A 17,272-nucleotide genomic window follows, 5' to 3' on the forward strand; every position below is an offset into this window, starting at 1 on the left:
GTATCTGTCTTGTCCAGTACAACCTGAAAATGCTTTGCCCAATAAAACCCGAACGTAGTAATGTGATTCACATTGTTATTAGCTATGCTTGCCATTGCCACAACTTACAATATACAGAATAATATCAGTGTTATCTAAAGCTACAACAAATATGTACTATTACTTATTTGCAAAGAAAACACACTGCTTCAAAGATAAGTTCGTGCACCGAAAAACATATTGGAAACATATAGTGTGGCCATTCCGAAACGCACTGCTGTTTTTATAAAAAATCGCGTGAACGGTCTTATTCTACCGTAATTCACACTGCGTTGGAGTCTTAGGTACTTCGAGTAGCGCTAGAGTTTAGAAACAGCTCCTGTCCGTTACAGTCCACTGTCCGATACTACCTGACCTAACACTATAGCAGAAATATGAGATATTAACGTGTAACAAGTTGTAGCAGACGAAATACGAAGCTCGATCTATGTTATCACGGATCCTTGATGCGTACATCAGTCTCTTTCTTTCTCACCCCATAACTATTTCATTCTATTACAGCTGAATAGCAACCCACTAGGACTAACAGCAGGCTGAAAGGTTTGTCAACGGATTTTGCCGGTACGTGGAAACAGCGCAGTGTGCGCCACCTATGGGGTGCCAACAGCGTTCAGCGGCACAAAGTAAGAAAACAGTTATAAGTTATTATAAATGAAAATAGTTATAACAAGAGACCAAGCTTAGCAAGAGAGGTATAAGGATAGGTCACAAATAAAATTTACAGGATAAGGCTGTAAAATGAAACTGCAGTTGTACGTGCAATTTTTCCGGTGCAAATAGCATTAAAGTGCTTAAAATGAGCAAAGTTAACATAGCAGAAATAACATCTATGGAATACAATAAAAACAACTGACGGGCTAGGAAAGACGTCTGAGAACTGTGTGTAAAGACCTTCAACCAAAGAACGACAGTATGTCAAACAGTTGCGACTAATCCTTTCGGTATGTTGTCTGATCTAGTTGCCTGCTACATTCATGGTCTTAATATTGGAGTTACAAGATAACTTTTACTTATTTGACATGAGCACTTCAGACTATATGCTTTTATTATGTTTCCATGTATTGTGAATTTATATAAGTAAAACTTTTCCGGTTTTTAATACTTCTGGTGCTACTTGAGGCTTTTGATGTGGTTGTTATTCTCTATGTTAATTGAGAAGAGATAACAGTAATTTATTCTGATGAAGATACTCTTAGTTGGTATCGAAACCAGGTCAATGCAAGAAAAATTTGTGAAACCGATTGGTTATTTTTATCCTTGATTAAAACTTAAATACGGTTGCTGAGAGTCAATCACGTTCAAGATTGTATGATTTTTACGCACATCAATTTCCAAGGTTCTTATATAATTTTCAGAAAGTAAAGAAGCATGAAAACAATGAAAAACGACAAGGAATTGTGATACATTATGAGCCATGTTTATCACAAGACAGTTTTGCGTAGATGCGCTTGCTAGCAAACCGGCTGCATGGAGGATTCCAGCCAAGTGAATGCGCCCGTTCAAAGTTTGGCCATTCCTGGCAACAACAACATATCCGGTATGTTGATGGGTCCACAGTTATGGGTGACAAACGACAGGAAGATTGATGAGACAGGAGAGAAAGGGAAGGACCCTCCACCAGGGCAAAAGTTAGAAGAAGTCTAACTTTTCGGAATGAAATAAGAAACTATTGAAAGAAATAGCATTGACTGATACGCAAAGCCGTAGTCCGCAGGCCTGCGTTCACAATCGTAGTGCTGGACGATACACCGGTAATGGTGAGTTAGCACTCCGATTTTGTATTAAGTAAATCATTATTCGTGTAAGGTATGATCAAGCGACAAATTAAACATAATTGTACAACAATAAATAAATAGATAAATAAATATTACATTGTTAAAACATTTTTCAAATTTACTGTTAATAAGTGGGAGAGACGAGAGACAGCAAATTACATTTGGGTGGAGGCGGGGTAAGAGGGTAGGGAAGGAGAAATTAAAAAAAAAGTGTGACCCTACCGGAATCCAGCCATGGATTGTTGCCTGTTGGCTGCATCTCTACATTTCTGCCTTGTATCGAGTGTTTTTATAGGTATTTCGAACTACAGAATTACTTAGATGCTTGTGGCGGTCAGAGTATAATGATATTTTGCGAACGTACGAGTGATACCCTGTGTATTTCCTGTTGAAATAGGTCCAGAGAATTTACGGATCAGTATTTGACCGAATGTTCGCCTTGTCATTCATTTGTGAAATACATGTGTGAAAGCTTTCAGCTCCGACTATTACGCACATGGATGTCTGAGGATGATAGCACGATCGAAAATAAGCCCTCAGATCTTCACCACCAACCCTCTGAGTTGCACTGTCTTATAATCTGCCTGTGAATTGTGTACAGACTTGCCAGTGAATGTTAAATGCACGCATATTAAGGGGGCGGGGCTCTCGACTCTTAATTTTCACGATCGCCACAATCCTTTGCCTCTTTTCCGATCCCAATGGGTCCTCATTTCTTCATCGTAAAGCATCCCTTTTTTCATTCTTGAAGTTTTCCTGGTGTAATGAGTATTTTATAGATTCCGGGGCTGCCGCCGAATGGCGTCCATATTTTGCCACAGCATTTTGGCTGTCAATCATTCAACCTTCTTCAGATATCTCACCTGAAGATGGCTGAATGGCTGTCTGCCGAAATATCGAGGCAAGATATCAACGTCCAAGCCGGAAATCGTTCAGACATCCTTTTTTTAGAATTTATTATAATTTCTACACATGCATTTCAGCCGTCATCTAATGAACCAGGCAGCTGTGCCAAAAAAATTCCACCAGCAAACCTTGTATTGGAAGGGCAGGAACGGGCAGAAGTTGCTGAAGCAGGTAGTGAAATACCTGTGGGACATACTGACCATAAAGAAAATAGGAAGAATAGAGGATCATGATGATGTTCTGGATAGCTTCAATTTGGAAGACATGAAAAACGTTTTCTCAGATTTCCGTAATCTTATTGTAGCGTCATACCAAATAGATCATTGTAAAGAGTCCCACTATTAAATAAGTAGAAAATTTGGTAACCTGAAGACGAAAAATTGTGCTAGGAATGTCTGGCAGCATTTGAAGAAGCTTGCGGAAACTATAACACAGCTGTAGATTTCGATAGTCGAGAAAATGTAAGTGGTACCGAGGCTGAAGTTGCCGACAGGTCATTGGAATCTCTGCAGGAAAAATTCACCTGACTAAAACTACACTCGTGGAACGATGAAACTAACGGCAAAAATAGAAAACTAACAGTTACCTTTCAAGTTGATGGATGCAGAGCCGTCATAAAAGCCTCCATATTACACTTTTACATTCTAGTAAATGTTTTGCGTATAGTTTTTAAATAAAAAGATTACTTCCTGCAAACAGCATAATTAGGGCGGTGTGATTACGTAGACTTCTCCGTTTTCTTCGTCTCAAGTAAACCCTCTCGAAGTTTATACCACTACTTATCGTGTGTACTTAAAGCAAAGAATCTCACGTAGACTGACTATAATTTTAATTTCAGAAGCTCTTAAGTAATTTATTTCTCTTCAGAATTAATTTCTAGTCTTAATTACAGTGGCACACATACAACATTTACGTTCTTTACATTCAACATTACACATAAGGACGAAACTAGATTATAAAGCATATTTCTTTACGATTAGCGTACAATTTTTGTATTACCTCAGTTAGTTTTGTTGGCCAATCCATGGCAACGCGGTTCAAGTATTGAGTCATTATGTTGCAAGAGAAGTAGCGAAGAGTCCTATTTACACAGGCGAAATTTGTTCTACTGTTAATGTGTGCTGCCCGGTTAGTTGCATAACGACAGCTAGCACTGTGTAGCCTCTATTGGTGTTTGAAGTTTAGAATTAGAGGCTACAAGATGGCGTATTGTGGGCTCATAGACGGAGCGTTGTGAGATTTGAAAGCAGCTGAAAGCGAAGGAGGCCGCTTAATTCGGCGGCAGGCTGGTGAAGGATACATCTTTCTCTGTACCCGGGAAGATTATGTATGCTAGTTGCATTTGTTCAGCTTGAAGTAAATTTGCTTCTTATGTATTTTAGAGCAAGCGTCAACTTAATCTAATAAGGCACGTGTGTATTTACATACTACTTTTATATTGTTTTCTTCCATTACGAACTTATGCTGACTAATCAGTGCAAATTACATAATATATCTATTTACAACTGTTACTAATACACAGAACGACAAACAGTGATTGGTGTTACAGACAAATTGTTCAATTACTTCCATTCACTCTGCATAAACACAATTTTTTCAGTTCTATAGTTACTGTAACAGAACCGACATAGCGTGTTGATGTACGTGCTCTGCTTCATACTCCCAATTCATTAGTTTTAAATCGGAAACCGTATAGGTAATAACTTCGTAAGTTCTTTGAAAGTGGACACTTCGTACGAATCCGGAATATTTAGGAAATTTGACTACACAGCTACGTACAGTCTAAACAAGAAAGAAGATGCTGTATGCGAGGGAGTAATGGTATTGATTAATATAGCAATAATAGATTTTATCGTCACAGACTACTCTGCTATAAGTTGCTCAAGTTTTCTATTTACGTTTTAAAATATGATAAAGTGCTAGCAAATAAATAAGGGTTTAGTTTTTGCAACAATATAACCCCCAGGGTATTCAATTCATCGTTTGTTTCGTCTAGTTTCATACTTCATATTGGGTGCTCTGTTTCATACAGGAAATGCATTGTTAACTGTAGGGACCATATTGATACGACTGTTATGCTTAGGAGCACCATAACTATCGTTTACGCAAATATAGCTTATATTTCCTACGTAATATTTGCGACATTAAGATTTTTGAGATCATGATATTTCCAGGTTATTACTGAGAGACGGAACGGTAATGACGACATTATATCTCGGTTGAAGTTCGAAGTCAGACAGAATGACAACCTCGGTCTCACTAGCAGAGTTCGGTAAAATCGCAAGCTCTCTCAACAGTCTTATGAATCCAGGAAATATTATTAATTTTGAATTATTTGAAGCTTAACCCTCTTGATAACAAAGAAATTGTTGCTTTTTTCTGTCTTAGAAATTACACACGCAGATGGTATTAGATCCAGAACACAAGAAGAAAGAATGCAAGCTGGGCAATGGCTGGATATTAATGAAATTGTACTTTGGGATAAGCAAACCGTAGGATCGGATAGAAGTTATTAAATACTGTCCCACAGGACGATCTCATTTAGTCAATGTGATAAGACAAAGTGTTAGATATGGTAACTCACGATACTTTCACAAATTTAATTTTCATCATTCAGTTATTGCAGAATAATGCGATTTCTTTAGAACTAGTGAACTTCAACAGGGTTAAAATCAGTAACTTGCTGACTTAGTTCTGAATCAAACACACAATCAATGCCAATTATGATAATGCAATCCATCATGTAACACCACCTTCTTCCCTTTTGAACCTCTCCACACCGATATTTATTGTATAGAGTCATGTCCACCAACAATACCTTTCGTAGAACAAAAAAAAAAAAAAAAAAAAAAAAAAAATTTAAAAAAAAAAAATTATTTTAATGGTCAATATGCGTCTTTCGCTCAGGGGACTCTGAATTAAAGAAATATTCATGAATTTTCTGTGATAATATGAACTGACAGCTAACAGACACGCCTTTTATCATCCTTGCTTAATAGCACTGATTTTATACAATAATTCACAGACTTATCAGTGAGAACTTATCAATGAGAACATGATCTTTTTCTCGTGGAAAACTTACAACCTTGGTCAAATAATTGAGCATGTGTATTCAATGCATTCAGTAAGTCGAAAAGATGACAATCCAGATATTTCCACCTTTTTTCTAGGAATTATAATTTCTTTGTAATACTTTCTTAATTACAGAGCACCAATGGCATAAAAACAAGAAATCTCATTAGGTACTACGAAACTAAATATTATACTTTGGTAAACATGGAGAAGTGTTCTGCTGTGCTCTGCTGAGCGTGTTATACTTGGAATAGCGGTACAGTTATGCACAGTGAGAGTGTTCTATGCTGAAACATAGCGAATTACAGAACTCTAAGAATATCTAACTTCATCAAGAATGTTTATTAAGAATCACATAAATCTTAATGGATAGTTGTAGATGACGTGTAGGTCACTTCAGCACAGAACTTCGTTTATGCAGATTACTTTTTTCAGTGGATATTTATAATCAGAATGGGAATAAGGTAATACTTATTTCGACGTCAATCATTATAAAATTCCGATCTGTGTTTCAGTTCAACGCATTTTTCTGTTTGAAAACAATATCCTGGATTTCTTACAATATATAAGCACAGACGCGAGAATTTCTTGGTGTAATTCGAAATTTCTGACTTGGGGCAAAGAACCCCAAGTTTCGTACTAATTTTTTGGATATACCTGTTTCATGGTGGGTTGTCTGGCGAAAAAAATATGAACATAAACAGAGAATAGGGTACGTCAAACATGCAAACACTTATATAAGGCACGAAAAATTAACATTTGCAGAATTCTGTATGTTCTAAATTAATTATGGTGAAGAGGTTTCTTGTTACACGTATGGATGTATGATTCCTGCGTGTTGCATATAATGAGCACTAGTGAGATGTGTGGATAATACAAATGATCGGTGTACAAGGGTGTTATTCACACTGTGCTGTCATTTAACTGACACAAAAATCATAGTGACAGAATTCGTTTTGATGCAGTTGTCAAAACACGTTCTTCAGAGTACAGTGACACGATTGCTCAAATTTCTCCCGTTTCTAAACAAATTTCATAAATCTACTGTCCGCATTTAAACATGTAACGTACAAGAACAAATATTTTAATTAGTAAGCATTCCAGAGAGGCCGAAACGGCACCCAATATATTCTCGCAGTACTGTTTATGGGCTTTTCTTTCCGTAGAGGTTCTGGTCCAGCCGCTCACAATCCTGTAACAAAAGAAAGAATGAACATAGTTGCAGGTTCAAAACCATACAATTGCAACATAAAATTAAAGTCATTCACAAGTAACGCCATCTGTAGAATATTGTGTGATAGTTTCAACGGTGAAACGTATCGCAGGAGAACGAATGAAAATAATTCTAAAAACTTGTTGATAGACTCATGTAAGAGAAGCATACGGTCTTTTATGTTAGGCATTCAGCTGAGTTGTGAAACAGTTACTGTTTTTAGATTTTGTACAAAATGATATTCAAATGTAATTTGATCTGCAGAGTATAATATACCCTTTCGCTTTTAAAAAGCTTGAATTTAAAGTTTATCGAGCTAAATGAATTGCAGGTTAAGTTTTAAGGAGGCATACATTGGTAAATACTCACATTGTCAGGTACTGGATGGAAAATGAAGGAGTAGAAATCGACTTCAGTATTTAGAATGTCAAGTTTGTCCAAAATAAGTATCGTAGAACTCCCAATAAGGTACATTACTTGGTCTGTTACGTGTTTTAATCTGTTGGGCCGATTCAATAATATCCTCTAAAAAGTTTCTTGGCTTTAACAAATCGAACAACACTTTGAGAATCAAAACACAATATTTGTAGGATGATGAGTAGGTTTAAAAATACATTTACCGTTAAAAATCATGACCTTAAAATCAAAAATAATATTTTACTTTAGGATTCACTTAAATGGAACACATTTACCTTTTTTACTCAGTTGAAATCCGAAAAACATAGAGGTGTGGTTTAAATCTTAACTCATCATGAATTGCGTCTTAGATAAATACACTGCCGGCCATTAAAATTGCAGTCCTATTGAAGTGGCATGCAAACAACGTCAAACTGACGCGAGGTGTACCGCGTGCTTGGATGTGCAAGTGACTAGCATTGCAGCACATCAGCGCGAAGAAGGTAGGAGTAACGTCGCCTACACTCTGTATATAAGGGACGATTACGCGGCGTGTTTCTCATTCAGAATTAGCACTTGAAAGTGCTCGTTTGTGAGAATATCGTATTGTGCTATGTGCAAGGATGAAAAACGTCTACCGCCGCGATCTACAATTAGCTAGCGGGAGGGTCGTGCCTTTCGAAAACACGATTCATTGTTCAGCGATATTGCTGCTCACGTTGTACATTAAATTTCGAAGACATGGTTTCAGCAGGGCCGTAGTATACACCATGCAGGATGTGAACGATCCCGCGCGACATGATCGAGAGTACAGACATATCGTTTCCTCGGCCATGCGGGATTGAGTAGCCACTGACAAGGGGAACCCACCATAGTTCGCTCTCTGATACAGTCTAAAGTTGGCAGGGCGATAGAATGATGAAAATAAAGGGATACATACTTATTTTGACTTAGGTGCCAACACCCAACAGCTTCCGAGAACATGGCGGTCAAAGTTTCGACACGACTTTATCAGGCTACTCATGCGTCGTCGAGTACTGTCCGTTAGTAGCGCAGTGGCTACGAGCACAGTTTCGAAATTTCGCACCCCGTGTTCGCATCCAGTTTTTTTTTATTTTGTTGTTGCAGATTAATATGACATCAGTATTTTTATGACAACATGAAATAAAATGGAATTAAAGACAAAAAATAAAGATTTCAAATCTTATTAAAATAGATTTTAGTATGACACCTGACACGGATTAACACCATCTACACAACTGCTACCAACAATTTTTGTTTCTCTCCTAAAAGTTAGTGACAAATTTGGTCCTTGAGTCCATCCTGACGTAAACCTATTAATGAAACGATATCATAATGTGCACGCAACAGCCGTAAAATCTGGAAAGCTCACAAAAGAAAGCTATCATCAGTTCCTCGAAAAAGTTTTACGACTTTACGTAAAAGTGAAGTCGTTTCCGTACACTATTGAATCATGGGGTGGGCAAATCAATTCTTCCCTGTACTAGTTTGTTGATGAAATCGGAATACTGACAAGTTCATTAAAAGTAATTCTGCGATCGCAGAAGTGCCCTACTCTCATCGTACAGCAAAAAGAAACCACATGCAATTAAACTACAACCGCGATCCATTCTGAGAAAATGCTTCGATTTTGTTTACCGCGACTTTATTGCCAGACCGTGAGGTTGTTTTCGTAATGATATTCCCACCAAAAATGTCAATGTGGTATATGTGCCTTCGCAAGTTACTTGCGTTGCTCAGAATTTTTACGCTTTGAATTTTTCTTTATGAGTGTGCTGATTCTCACGATGCATGAAACTAAATTCAAAACAAAAATCGAAAAACTGGAATTTGTTTCTTCAATAACTGTTAATTATATAAGATTTGTGATGATGCTATCTACTTTATTAAGATTAAAAATGCTAATTTCTTTTGTCAATAATTCCATTGCGTTTTACGAGGTCAAAAAGTATCGATGTGTCGTATTTCGTCGACAACAAAAGAAAAACAAAATACAGCTTTAGATTTGAACATGGGTCGCGAAATTTCGAAGCTGTGCTGTTAGGCACTGCACTACCAATTAACGTGGTTTTACGATGCAGGAGTGGACTGATGAAGTCGCGTCGAAAGTTTGCCAGACCGTGAGGTTGTTTTCGTAATGATATTCCCACCAAAAATGTCAATGTGGTATATGTGCCTTCGCAAGTTACTTGCGTTGCTCAGAATTTTTACGCTTTGAATTTTTCTTTATGAGTGTGCTGATTCTCACGATGCATGAAACTAAATTCAAAACAAAAATCGAAAAACTGGAATTTGTTTCTTCAATAACTGTTAATTATATAAGATTTGTGATGATGCTATCTACTTTATTAAGATTAAAAATGCTAATTTCTTTTGTCAATAAATGGGCTTGTTTTCATCAAGACAAGTATCCACACGGACAGTGCAATGACATCTGGAGCAGCAGTGTTTGTCAGATAGGGACTATTATTGCGGCTTCTGTTGATGTGGCAGTGGAGAGAGGTGCTCCAACAGTGATGTGTTCAGCGACACCAGTGCACAGATCAGAGGCAACACGTAGTCCTTTTAGACGAGTCAGCGTTTTGCTTATAGCAGCACGATGGAATCATCCATGTGTGGATGCACCGAAGAGAACTAACGCTGCCAAACTACATTCGTCATAGTCATATACGCTATGCACTTGGCTAGATTGTGTGGGGGCCATTGGATACACAAGACGATAACTACTCAGCATAGGCGGTACTTTGGGCAGTAGCCGTTCCACTTCTGACTTTTTTGGACGTATGGCTGTGCCCTGTATTCGAGGTCTCCGGGACGTTGTCTTTCAATGAGACAACGCAAGATCATATTGCTCGTTCTATCCTGTCCTACCTCGGTAAAAGGAGTGTCCGAGTGTTGTTCATGCCAACGAGTCCTTCAGATCCCTCTCTCATTAAAGACATCCGTTACTGAGATGCCGCGGGACTCGCACATCACCACTCACCAGAAGGCACTGAAAGCCGGCTAAAGCTGGAGATAAGTTCAGCCGAAATTTTTGCGAAGGACCCAACTGTGGTCAGGAAAGATAGGCTAAATAAAGTTAGCGGTGGCGTGTTTGTTGATGTTAGAAGTAGTTTATCTAGCTTCGAAACTGGATCTTTTACCTACCTCCCAACTCAGATGATACAATTAGTGAAAGGTTCGAAGAAAACTTGAGTCTAATTTCAAACACGTACCAGACTCATACAGTTATAGTTGGTGGTGACTTGAATTTATTCTCGATATGTTGGACATGTTTAAATCAGGAGGTAAGCGTAAAACATCACCCGTCTGAAATTGTGCTAAACGCATTCTCTGAAAATTAATTCGAGCAGTTAGATAATGAGCCAACTCGAATAGTAAACGGTAGTGATAACACACCTGACCTCTTAGCAACAAATAATCCTGAGCTAATAACGAGCATCAACACGGATACAGGGATTGGTGAACACGGGATTGTCGTAGCGAAACTGAATATGCTTACCCCCAAATACTTCAAAAATAAACAAAAAATATATCTATTCAATAAAGCAAATAAAAATTCGCTTGATGCCTTCCTAAGTGAAACCCTCCACTCCTAAATTGACAATGTAAGTGTAGACTAGATGTCGAATTCAAAGAAACAGAATCGACAGTAATTGAGAGATTTATACCATATTAGTTAACGAACAATCGAACCGATTCGTCACGGTATACAAAACAGGTCAGAACACTGTTGCTGAAAAAACGATAAAAGCATGTCAAATTTAAACGAACCCAAAATCCCAAAGATTGGCGAATTTTTACAGAAATTCGAAATATAGCGCGGAATTCAATGCGAGATGCTTATAATAATTTGCAAAACGAAACGTTGTCTTGAAGCCTGGCAGAAGAAAATCCGAAGAGATTCTGGTCATATTTAAAGCATGCTAGCGGCAAAGACCCAATCAATGCCTTCTCTGCGCGATAGCAAAGGAAATATTATTGATGACAGTGCTGCTAAGGCTGAGTTACCACACACAGGTTTCCGAAACTCCTTCACCAAAGAAGACGCAGTAAATATTCCAGAATTCGATTCAAGGGCAGCTGCCAACATGAGTAATTTAGAAGGTGATATCCTCGGAGTGGTGAATAAATTTAAGTCACTGAATAAAAGCAAGTCTTCTGGTCCAGATTATATACCAATTAGGGTCTTTTCAGAGTATGCTGATGCAATAGCTTCATACTTAACAATCATATACAACCGCTCGCTCGACTATAGATCCGTACCCAAAGACTGGAAAGTTGCACAGGTTACACCAATATTCAAAAAAGGCAATAGGAGTAATACATTAAATTTCAGTCCATATCATTAATGTCGATATGCAGCAAGATTATGGAACATATATTGTGTCAGAGCATCATGAATTACGTCTAAGAGAACGGTCTACTGACACACAGTCAACGCTTATAGAGTAAACCTCGTTCTTGTGAAACACAACTAGCTCTTTGCACACACGGCGTGTTGAGTGCTAGCGACAAGGGATTACAAATTCATTCCGTAGCCTTCCAGAAGGCTTCTGACACCGTTCCTAACAAGCGGTTTATTATCAAACTGTGTGCTTATGGAGTATCGTCTCAGTTATGTGATTGGATTCGTGATTTCCTGTCAGAGAGGTCACAGTGTTTAGTAAGTGACGGAAGGTTATCGAGTAAAACAGAAGTGATTTCTGGCGTTCCCCAAGGTAGTGTTATAGGTCCTTTGATGCTCCTTATCTATATAATGATTTAGGAGACAATCTGAGCAGCCGTCTTAGGTTGTTTGCAGATGATTTTATCGTTTATCGTCTAGTAAATTCGTCAGAAGATAAAAAAATTGCGAAGCGGTATAGGTAACATTTTTGTATGGCAATTGACTCTAAATAATGAAGAGTGTGAGGTCATTCACACGAGTGTTGTGGGGAAGGCGAACCAAAGACGGTGTTTTATTGGTGGAAGACGCATCACATGTGCTAAAAAGAGTGGCTACACTACACTTTTCCGTCCTCCTTTGAGTTCTGCTGCGCGGTGTAGGACCATTACCAGATATAATTGATGGAGTACATCAAGAGTGTCACGGAAATTATACAGGATTTGGGGTGCATTTAATTAAAACAAAGGCGATTCTTGTTGCGGCGGGATTTTCTCACGAAATTTCAGTCACCAACTTCCTCCTCCGAATTCGAAAATATTTCGTTGACGCTGACGTACATAGGGAGAAACGATCATCATAATAAAATAAAGGAAATCAGAGCTTGCACTGAAAGATATAGGTGTTCGTTCTTTCCGCGCGCTGTTCGAGAGTGGAATAATAGAGGATTACTGTGAAGGTAGTTTGATGAACCCACTGCCAGGCACTGAAGTGTGAACTCCGGCACAGAGCTGAAGCAGCGTTGAATAACATATTCATAGCCATGTCGAAATTCATTTCGACTCAATACCATAGCCATGGTTGCTGGGAGAAGTGTACTACATATCGCTTTCTGTGTATCGGAAATCAATGTTGATAATTGTCTCGTTGTGTAAATAAATAAAACGAATTTTATCATGTCATATGCGTTTCGCCTTTATTTTTTGAAAGAAATCGTCAGTGGGAACCTTTGTATATTGTGTTCTATATGTGCTCTTGTTCCGGTTCTGGTTTTAAAGCTGTTAGTCTGCTCTGTGTTGTTCGAATTTTCATTAGCACAGCACTACGAATATGAACACACGTTTAAGTCACTTTATACTATGAATTCTCTATGGAAGAAAGATGAGAATGTTCTCGTGAAAACCGTCTTTTAAAATTAGAGAACCAGGACTAGGGGAATGCTGTATAGTAATTCTGATGTCTTCACTGTAAACTGCGTGTACACCACGAGAGTAGTATGTGAGAGGCTAGTGTGTTTACCAAGTCATATGGGTCACCATTTTTTCCCTCCAGCCATCCGAAAATGGAACTGGACAGAAAAGTCACCAATTTTCGTACGAAGCACGCGAAGTCAAGTACTACACAGTGACTTGCGGAATACACAGGGTGTAGCAAAAAGCCAACGCAAAATTTTCACATCAGGCGAATCTGGTGGCCAAGACGTAAACACGAGTACACTGTTATGTTCCTCAAACACCTACAGCACATTTCTAGCTTTGCCGGAAAAAGCCATTGCACAGTCGAGGAAGACGTTAAGTATGAAGGGATATACACTGTGTGATCAAAAGTATCCGGACACCCCAAAAACGTACGTTTTTCATATTAGGAGCATTTTGCTGCCACCTACTTCCAGGTACTCCATATCAGCGACCTCAGTAGTCATTAGACATCGTGAGAGAGCAGAATGGGGCGTTCCGCGGGACTCACGGACTTCGAACGTGCTCAGGTGATTGGGTGTCACTTGTGTCATACGTCTGCAAGCGAGATTTCCACATTCCTAAACTACTGTTTCTGATGTGACAGTGAAGTGGAAACGTGAAGGGACAAGTATAGAACAAAAGCGTACAGGCCAACCTTGTCTGTCGACTGACAGAGACCGCCGACAGTTCAAGATCGTTGAAAAGGGTAATAGGCAGACATCTATCCAGACAATCACACAGGAATTCCAAACTGCATCAGGATCCACTGCGGGAGGTGTGAAAACTTGGATTTCATGGTCGAGGGGCTGCTCATAAGCCACACATCACGCCGATAAATGCCAAACGACGCCTCGCTTGGTGTAAGGAGCGTAAAGATTGGACGATTGAACAGTGGAAACACGTTGTGTGGAGTGACTAATCACGGTACACAATGTGACGATCCGATGGCAGGGTGTGGGTATGGCGAATGCCGGTGAACGTAATCTGCCAGCATGTGTAGTACCAACAGTAAAATTTGGAGGCGGTGGTGTTATGGTGTGGTCGTGTTTTTCATGGTAGGGGCTTGCACCCCTTGTTTCGTGTGCTACTATCACAGAACAGGCCTACATTGATGTTTTAAGCACTTTCTTGATTCCCAATATTGAAAAGCAATTCAGGGATGGCGAGTGCATCTTTCAACACGATCGAGCACCTGTTTATAATGCACGGCCTGTGGCGGAGTGGTTACACTACAATATCATCCCTGTGAAAGACTGGCCTGCACAGAGTCCTGACCTGAATTCTATAGAACACTTGGGATGTTTTGGAACGCTGATTTCGTGCCAGACCTCACCGACAGACATCGATACCTCTCCTCAGTGCAGCACTCTGTGAAGAATGGGCTACCATTCTCCAAGAAACCTTCCAGCACCTGACTGAACGTATGCCTGCGAGAGTGGTTCAAATGGTTCAAATGGCTCTGAGCACTATGGGACTTAACTTCTAAGGTCAACAGTCCCCTCGAACTTAGAACTAAGTAAACCTAACTAACCGAAGGACATCACACACATCCATGCCCGAGGCAGGATTCGAACCTGCGACCTCAGCGTCGCGTGGTTCCAGACTAGCGCCTAGAAGCGCTCGGCCACCCCGGCCGGCCTGCGAGAGTGGAAGTTGTCATCAAGGCTAAGGGTGGGTGAACACCATATTGAATTCCAGCATTACCGATTGAAGGCGCCACGAACTTGTAAGTTATTTTTAGCCAGTTGTCCGTATACTTTTGATCACATAGTGTATATAAGGGGAGAAGAAAAGGATGGAGAATCATGCTATCGACGATACCTTTCCGTATCGTCGACAGCATGATTCTTCATCCTCTCCCATGGGAAAACCCACTGACATAAGCGATTTTGATAAAGAGCAAATCGGTATGGTCCGGCGCCTGGGAACGATCATCGCGGGAACTGCGATCCTGTCAGCTGTTTACGTGGTACTGTCATGAGCATTTATGGAAAGTGGTTGAAGAACGGTGAAACCACGAGTAGAGGACAAGGAGTTGGACCTCCACGCCTAATGTGTAAAGCAGGATAGACGGCGACTTGTGGCAGATATGACAACTAAGTACAACGCTGGTGCAGGCACTACCATTTCAGAGCACATCGGATAGCGCATATTCATCTTCATCTACATGTACATGGATACTCTGCAAATCACATGTAAGTGACTGGCAGAGGGTGCATCGATCCACCTTCACAATAATTCTCTATTATTCCAATCTCGTACAGCGTACACACGTATCTTCCCATGCGAGATCTGATTTCTCTTATTTCAATATGATGATCGTTTCTCCGTATGTAGGACGGTGCCAACGAAATATTTTCGCATTCGGAGGAGAATGTTGGTGATCGAAATTTCGTGGGAATATTCCGCCGCAACGAAAAACGCCATTGTTTTAACATTGTTGAACATAGGGCTCCGCAGCAGACGACTCCCATCATCAATTCCCTTTACAAACCAAGGACAGGTTCCTATCACCAAAACAAGAAAAAAAGTAGTTGTTGGTGTGCAGCAACCAGCCACAAATTGGTTTCGTGTTACTTTATTCGGAAAGTACCGTTACTGGTTTCGAATTTTTTACAATGCATTATCAGACGGTTTTTTCAAGCTTTCATCAATACATATTATACATTGGTTGCCTGTGAGTGGCCCTAGGATAAAAAATTTATTTACAAATTACAAATGTGTAACCAAAATGGCTGCGCTACATATTTATATTGTAATTCAACTTACGTGAAATGCCAATCTGGCGTGTTGGTGTTAGCAGTTTTCTAGCAATGAAATACATTCTCAAAGGTGTTTGTATTTTCACAGTCAAACTGCCAGTATCCGACCATGTCTACTATACATGACAAAATTGCAGCAAAGAAAGAAGTCTGGTAAACATGGGGGTTAAAATGAATATCTTAAGATGTATGAGGACTTTTTCATCTTCGATATTGCGAAACACGTCTCTTCTACTACAAGCTCTTTGCTTTCCATATTTTGGGAGGAGATAGTATGGACCAAAACCAGGAAGAAATCTCCAGTAACATGGGTTCTAAAATGCGGATCTTAAGAGCTACGAGCACTTTTTCAATAGATGATATGTGTTCCACCACAGCGAAGAAAAACAAGTGCTCATAGATCTTAAAGTAGATATTTTACAGGCTATGTTTAGGACCTTTTTTTCCTTGTACTGGTCCATAATACCTCCTCCAAAAGTATGAAAAGCAAAGAGCTTGCAGTAGACCTCTGGTGGCAGTACTATGTACTAAGTCACTTCGACTCCGGACATTGTGGTGAACACACTGGATGGTGGTACGGCCTCAAATTGTTTAAATAAAGACAAATTGATTCCTTTTCCCGCCATTTTTCCCACAGACCGCCATCTTGGATTACTTCATGGGAGGGGTAATGGCACCCTCTGGTGGCAGTACTGTGTACTAGGGCAGTTGGACTCCAGACCTCGTGGTCAACACACCTGATGATGGTACTGCCTCTAATTGTTTAAATAAAGACTGAAAATAAAGACTTGTGTCCATCCTATCCAGCACAGGCAAAGTCCTTTTCCTGCAAATTTCTAGGACGAGGTGGCGAGGCAAAGTCCTTTTCCTGCAAATTTCTAGGAAGAGGTGGCGGTCGGGTGCCTTTGGTTAGTGGAGGTAGCCCAAGTGACCTATTTACCCACCATTTTCTTAGGTTAGTGGAGGTAGCCGTGGTGTGTTGCATAGTCCTGACAGAATTTGACTGCCTGACATTTTCTGGGTGAGGGGTGGGGAGGGGACAGGGGAGGGGGTTAGGTTAGTGGAGGTAGTCCAATTGACCTATTTTCCCTCCAAAATTTGAACTTCCCACGATGACGTCATTGCGACATTGCCATATCTACGCCGCCATCTTGGATCCACTATCTTGAATAAATTTCTCAATAATGGAGAGTGGGGCCACAACCCTGTTGTCCCCCTACTATTAATAAGAGCTCAAAGCTCTT

General features: G+C 39.7%; 1 long non-coding RNA gene across 1 annotated transcript in view; it reads right to left on the reverse strand.

Moving 5' to 3' along the window:
- Positions 1-6,345: 6,345 nt before the first annotated feature.
- LOC126249585 (uncharacterized) overlaps positions 6,346-17,272 on the reverse strand; it is a 183,783-nt gene continuing 172,856 nt past the window's right edge. The window contains exon 4 of the long non-coding RNA XR_007545618.1: positions 6,346-6,984. This is a non-coding gene — a long non-coding RNA (uncharacterized LOC126249585). The remainder of the gene's footprint in view (positions 6,985-17,272) is intronic.

This window comes from Schistocerca nitens, chromosome 3 (assembly GCF_023898315.1).
Source record: "Schistocerca nitens isolate TAMUIC-IGC-003100 chromosome 3, iqSchNite1.1, whole genome shotgun sequence".
Classification (NCBI taxonomy): domain Eukaryota; kingdom Metazoa; phylum Arthropoda; class Insecta; order Orthoptera; family Acrididae; genus Schistocerca; species Schistocerca nitens.